Genomic DNA, 5756 nt, shown 5'->3' with positions numbered 1-5756 from the left:
TAAGAATAATAAGAAATGTAATAATATATCCTTTATAAGGAATCAAATTGAATACATATCTGTTTTGAAAATGAGATATTCATTATAGTTTAGCAGTTCCGTAGCCCTATTGTGTTCTACTGTTACACACAATGTCCGAAATCTGGGACGGAATCCTCGGGAGACAACCCAAACGACGTTGTTTTCCGGACACTGCATACCACAAGATATATCCAATTTTTAAAACAAATATATATATATACTGACAAAAAGAACAGGTCAAGTGCATTTACGTACAAATTAAAAAAAGTACGAAACTAACAATTTGATAATCTTTACTGACAAAAAGAACAGGTCAAGTGCATTTACGTACAAATTAAAAAAAGTACGAAGCTAACAATTTGATAATCTTTGATAAACTACTAATTTGTATACCTGGCTCTGATCAAACCAGACAAAGGAACTTTTCTAAGATCCTCTTCGGTACGCAGAAGTGGAAGCTGAGTTACTTACCAAAGTGAAAGGGAGTGTGTTGACTTCGCGATCGTGGCAGCAGGTGTTATTGATCATCAGAGACCAGCTCAAGACCCGTGGCATGGCTTTTCTCCTCTCTGTCTGGCAGCGAAATGACTGCTTGGCTGGGAGTCAGCTTGGCTTGGCCTTTCATCTGCATTACGCAATATGAACACTAGGCAGTGAATGTCATTGCTCAGCAACCATGGGTTATTCCATAGTGGAGACGAGGGAAAGGGACGATATTCGATAAACGATATTCAAATCCCTGTCGAAATCATCGAAACTGGACCGGACTCTTATTTTCCGACTTTCCCGACAAAAACGGCAGACGTGAGGTCAGGGCTGTAGGATGGGTTGAAACCAGGAGTAGGATGATCATGAAAAAAAGGGACGACGAAGAGCGGAGATGAGATGAAGCGACAGGTGGTTGACAAGTCACGCCTAGCCGAGGAACTGGTCGCTTTGAACAAACCGCCGACCTAATAGCTAACCAGAGGAAGCCACAGAACAACTCCAGGACCAACATCGTGCCAGCGAAAATATGAAGGTGGGTTTCACCCAGATCATTATTACCGATTTGGAACTACTGTTGATTGTTTACCCACAGATGTTCTGTTCGCGAAAATATCGTGTTGAGGCTTATCCGCAAAGAACGTTGGAGAAGCAAAATTTATTCTTGATTTCTACGGAAACCTAACTGTTCCATACAAAAGTGCTTCGTTAGGCTTTTAAACATTGAAATGTCTCTCAAGAATATTCCTGCATGTTTGAATGACCAGTTCCGTCGGCCAGGCGTGACTTGTCAACCACCTGTCGCTTCATCTCATCTCCGCTCTTAGTCGTCCCTCTTTTCATGATCATCCTACTCCTGGTTTCAACCCATCCTACATAGCAGCCCTGACCTCACGTCTGCCAATCTGACAAGAAAAAAATAAAAGAATCACACAAGACATATTCTCCAAACATTCCATCATTCACGTGATTGCGCGATTTTGTGTAACATACTATATTAGCTTCCCTGTACAGGGTATTGCACGCGAATGATACTAATGTATTACGAATTACGTTACCTCGTGAGGCTTACTTCAACACTTAGAGTTGGATTCAACTATCTTAAGTTAGCTAGTTCTGCATCAAAGTATTAATTTTATGTTGTTTGGAAGTGACGACGAACATTTTTTAGAGGCGGCAGCAGTGAATTTCTTACTTTTAAGGTTTGGGCGAAATATTATTGGCCGAATTTTCAGCATGTGCAGCATGGAAGGCGTGACAAGTGGGACTGAGGGTATTCTCCCCGGGAACAGTTTGAACTATTGACCCCTTGAAACGCTATTTCCTGCATTGTGGTGAGAAAATTCGGCTAGCAGACAAAGCTACGCATAATAACATGAGTGAAAAAATACACATGTGCACAGGCGTTATAGTAATACGTTTTTGAGGGTATTCTAGTGCGTTGACATGTGATATGATAGGGCAGCGTAACTGTAAATACTAACAAATTTCACGTAACTCTACTGTACAGTGTGGCATGCAAGTTGATTGTTTATAAACTACACTAGCTGACCTGAGCTGTTCACACGCCCTTAATGTCACTGTTATTAACCTTCCCTGTGATGTGAGAAACATAATCCCGATGCAGCTGTGCGGCTAACTGACAGGTGGGTGACGGCTTAGTGACCCGTAGTAAGCTGCGACGTGATTCTCTGTAATTGAAACTACCAACTGCGCTCTTCTGACAACTCAAACATTTTAAGGGACAGTTCGTTATATTATTTACATTCCATTTTCTTTGCTATGAGAGGGAAACGATTGTGGTCACACACTAACCCTTTACATACACGTATCAGAACACTTGCGATAATTGGACCTGACCAGAACGTCAAATTAACGCGTTAACGGTGAATCACGGTGAGTCACGGACACGTTCGATCAGAACTCTTGGTGTACTGGAAACGTTTAAACATTTTTTGTGTACATTATCATTTTTAACGAGCAAGTCTTTTAACTTGCATCTGCTACCTTTTTATCTACTGGTTAAAACCCCGATGATCCGTTAATGAATGAATCTTACATACTTAGAAATTACTAGCTGTATAAAACTAGTATAGGCCTTTCCTTTTCGGCGGTTGTCATACAAGCACACCAGGTACCTTCAATGGTCAGAAAATGAACACTTTCCTTGCCGCGTGTAATTTTCACCACGTTTGAAGTCATTTGAACAAGTATTTATTGCATGCAATTCTGAGTATATTTGTCTAGAACCCTAGGCCCAACCATATTTTGATCGCAGCTACCGATAGTGCACAGATGGAATGTGACTGCCGATGCTAACTCGTGCAAGTGTGTCTGATGTTTGAAAAAGACGTAATTTGAGAAAGTAAATCGTTGTTTTGAATAGCAAAATTACGGGTAAATAGTGACGCTACCAACAAAGTTATATATATATATATATGCCCTGTGACCCCATTGTGTTTTATTGTTTTTAAAAAGTTGGCAAAGAATGTCAGACCTGCCTTTATAGGGATTTTCGACGAATGGAATTATGACGTTCACCATGTGGAGCGGACAAAATGTGGCAATAAAAGCGGTACCTAAAATACAACGAGAAAAACTTTAAAATTTACCGAAGCGTCTGCCTCAGGGTTTCTACGATTGTTCACTACGTGGGGCGTGCAGAATATGGTATTGGAAGCAGGTCTTAAAATTTGCATTAAGCTAACAATGATACGGGTGAAACCCACCTTCATGCTTTCCTTGGGGTGGCGTCAGCTCTGGAGTTGGGGAATTGTGTAGAGGCTGTTGGAACCATGGCTTCCTGGCTACGTCGGCGACCGGTTCCTCGGACTTGCCTTGTCGACCACCGGTAGCTTAATCTGATCTCCGCTCCTCGTCGTCCCATCATCCTGCACCTGGTTTTAACCCACCTGCAGCCCCAACCTCGTGTCTGCTGAGTTGACATGTACAAAAAAAAGTAATTGCACCAAACTTGAAAGCGTGAACATATTCTCGAAACATAGAAAAACACCATAGTTCTAACACAATCTGATCTGTATATTGCACAACCCCACGCAAACTCGACGTGAAACATCTGGAATGTGGATATGGTTACACTGCGTCCCAGATTACGGACAACGTCCCAGATTACGGACAAGAAACAATAGCCCTACAGATTAGTGCTTGATGGCCGGAGTGCGTGAGAGATGTCGAACCCACAAATTTAAAAAAAATTAAACAGCCCAAAAGAAGAGAAATTACGAATGTTGCATCGGCATGATGGCCACCATAATGAAAACGTACCTATTAACGTTGATCATACCCATACATACCTTAAGTTTTTTTTTACAAGGGAATTGGAGTTTGCTCGTTTTTTGTTCTTGTTATCATTTGTAACGTACTTTTCGTTCCCCCCAAACTGTCCGACTGGGTCCTTTTATGGACATATGCCGCCGGCGTTAGTTGAACACAGTCACATTAAAAAAAACACCTACCTCGTTTTCTGCCCAAATTTTTAGAAGTACTGTCCTTGCCTGTTTACTTCCGGCACAAAACATATTGTGGTGATCCGACGGGCGGCAACACGTCTCTAGGCTCTATGAAAAAGTCTAGGAGCTACAGCGGACTCCTCAGCGGTACAATTCCCAAAATAAAAGTGGAAGAGCTCCCAGAGACTGGTAGCCTGGATGCTACCCTGATCTCTATAAATTTCATCGCGCGGAGACTCTAACTCAGGGGGTTCCCAGGTCTGTTGTAGAGTTTTCTTCGGGCAGGTCGCCCCCTGGAACCGAGGAGTTGGTCTGTGTTATTCTGTAACTGTTTGAGTCCCGCCTACACACAGAAATTTGGCTAGTATATGCAAATTTCTCGGCCATGATTCGGTAAAAACGATGTAAATACAATTAATATTAATGACTATGCAAAATTTTATTTGTCAAGGCGGAAAACTACAGTGACCGGTTGAATGACACATTACGTGCCTACGATGTTATTGCAAGATTACTTCGCCTGAACGCAGTCCTCAGCGTGACGACCCCGGGTCAACTCTGGGGTTCATGCACCGGTCACGCACATGTCCCGTCAATCAAGCACCCCAAGGCAGGTGTAGCCTATGACACACTAGGAAAAGAGGCATAAATCGATAGCATATCTCTTTCTCATATGTTGAATAGACCAATCAACCTTTATCAAAAGGTACGATTGAAAACAACAATAAAAAGATTTTAAAAATAAGTCGAAAGTTTTTTATAGTAAAATAATTTTAAAGAATAAGTCGAAACAAGGTAAAAAGATTTTTAAAAATAAGTCGAAACCAAGTAAAAAGAATTTTAAAAAATAAGTCGAAACCAATTAAAAATATTTTAGAAAATTAGTCGAAACCAAGTAAAAAGATTTTAAAAATAAGTCGAAAGTTAGTAAAATGATTTTAGCAAATAAGTCGAAACCAAGTAAAAAGATTTTTAAAAATAAGTCAAAAGTTTTTATAGTAAAAAGATTTTAAAAAATAAGTCGAAAGTTTTTTTATAGTAAAAAGATTTTTAAAAATAAGTGGAAACCAAGTAAAAAGAATTTTAAAAAATAAGTCGAAACCAATTAAAAATATTTTAGAAAATTAGTCGAAACCAAGTAAAAAGATTTTAAAAATAAGTCGAAAGTTAGTAAAATGATTTTAGCAAATAAGTCGAAACCAAGTAAAAACATTTTTAAAAATAAGTCGAAATCAAGTAAAAACATTTTTAAAAATAAGTCGAATTTTTTTTATAGTAAAAAGATTTTAGAAAATAAGTCGAAACCAAGTAAAAAGATTTTAAAAAATGAGTCGAAACCAAGTAAAAACATTTTTAAAATAAATCGGAACCAAGTAAAAAGATTTCTAAAAATAAGTCGAAAGTTTTTTTATGGTAAAAAGATCTTTAAAAATAAGTCAAAAGTTTTTTATAGTAAAAAGATTTTTAAAAATAAGTCGAAAGCAAGTAAAAAGATTTTTAAAAATAAGTCGAAATTTTTTTTTGTAGATTTTAAAAAATATGTCGAAGCCAATTAAAAATATTTTAGAAAATTAGTCGAAACCAAGTAAAAAGATTTTAAGAAATAAGTCGAAAGTTTTTTTTATAATGAAAAGATTTTAAAAAATAAGTCGAAACCAAGTAAAAAGATTTGTAAAAATAAGTCGAAACCAAGTTAAAAGATTTTTTTAAAAATATGTCGAAACCAAGTAAAAAGATTTTTTGAAAATAAGTCGAAACCGAGTAAAAAGATTTTAAAAA

At 38.0% G+C, this 5756-nt stretch overlaps 1 long non-coding RNA gene across 1 annotated transcript in view; it reads right to left on the bottom strand.

Moving 5' to 3' along the window:
- Positions 1–4686, bottom strand: part of LOC118418281 — a 6085-nt gene extending 1399 nt beyond the window's left edge. The window contains exons 1-3 of the long non-coding RNA XR_004831436.1: positions 3984–4686; positions 3237–3442; positions 493–646 (exon numbers count right to left, since the gene is read on the bottom strand). This is a non-coding gene — a long non-coding RNA (uncharacterized LOC118418281). The remainder of the gene's footprint in view (positions 1–492; positions 647–3236; positions 3443–3983) is intronic.
- Positions 4687–5756: the final 1070 nt, after the last annotated feature.

Source organism: Branchiostoma floridae, chromosome 6, assembly GCF_000003815.2.
Source record: "Branchiostoma floridae strain S238N-H82 chromosome 6, Bfl_VNyyK, whole genome shotgun sequence".
Classification (NCBI taxonomy): Eukaryota; Metazoa; Chordata; class Leptocardii; order Amphioxiformes; family Branchiostomatidae; genus Branchiostoma; species Branchiostoma floridae.
The sequence above is the reverse complement of the archived record's forward strand: the minus strand, read 5'-3'. Positions and strand labels throughout refer to the sequence as shown.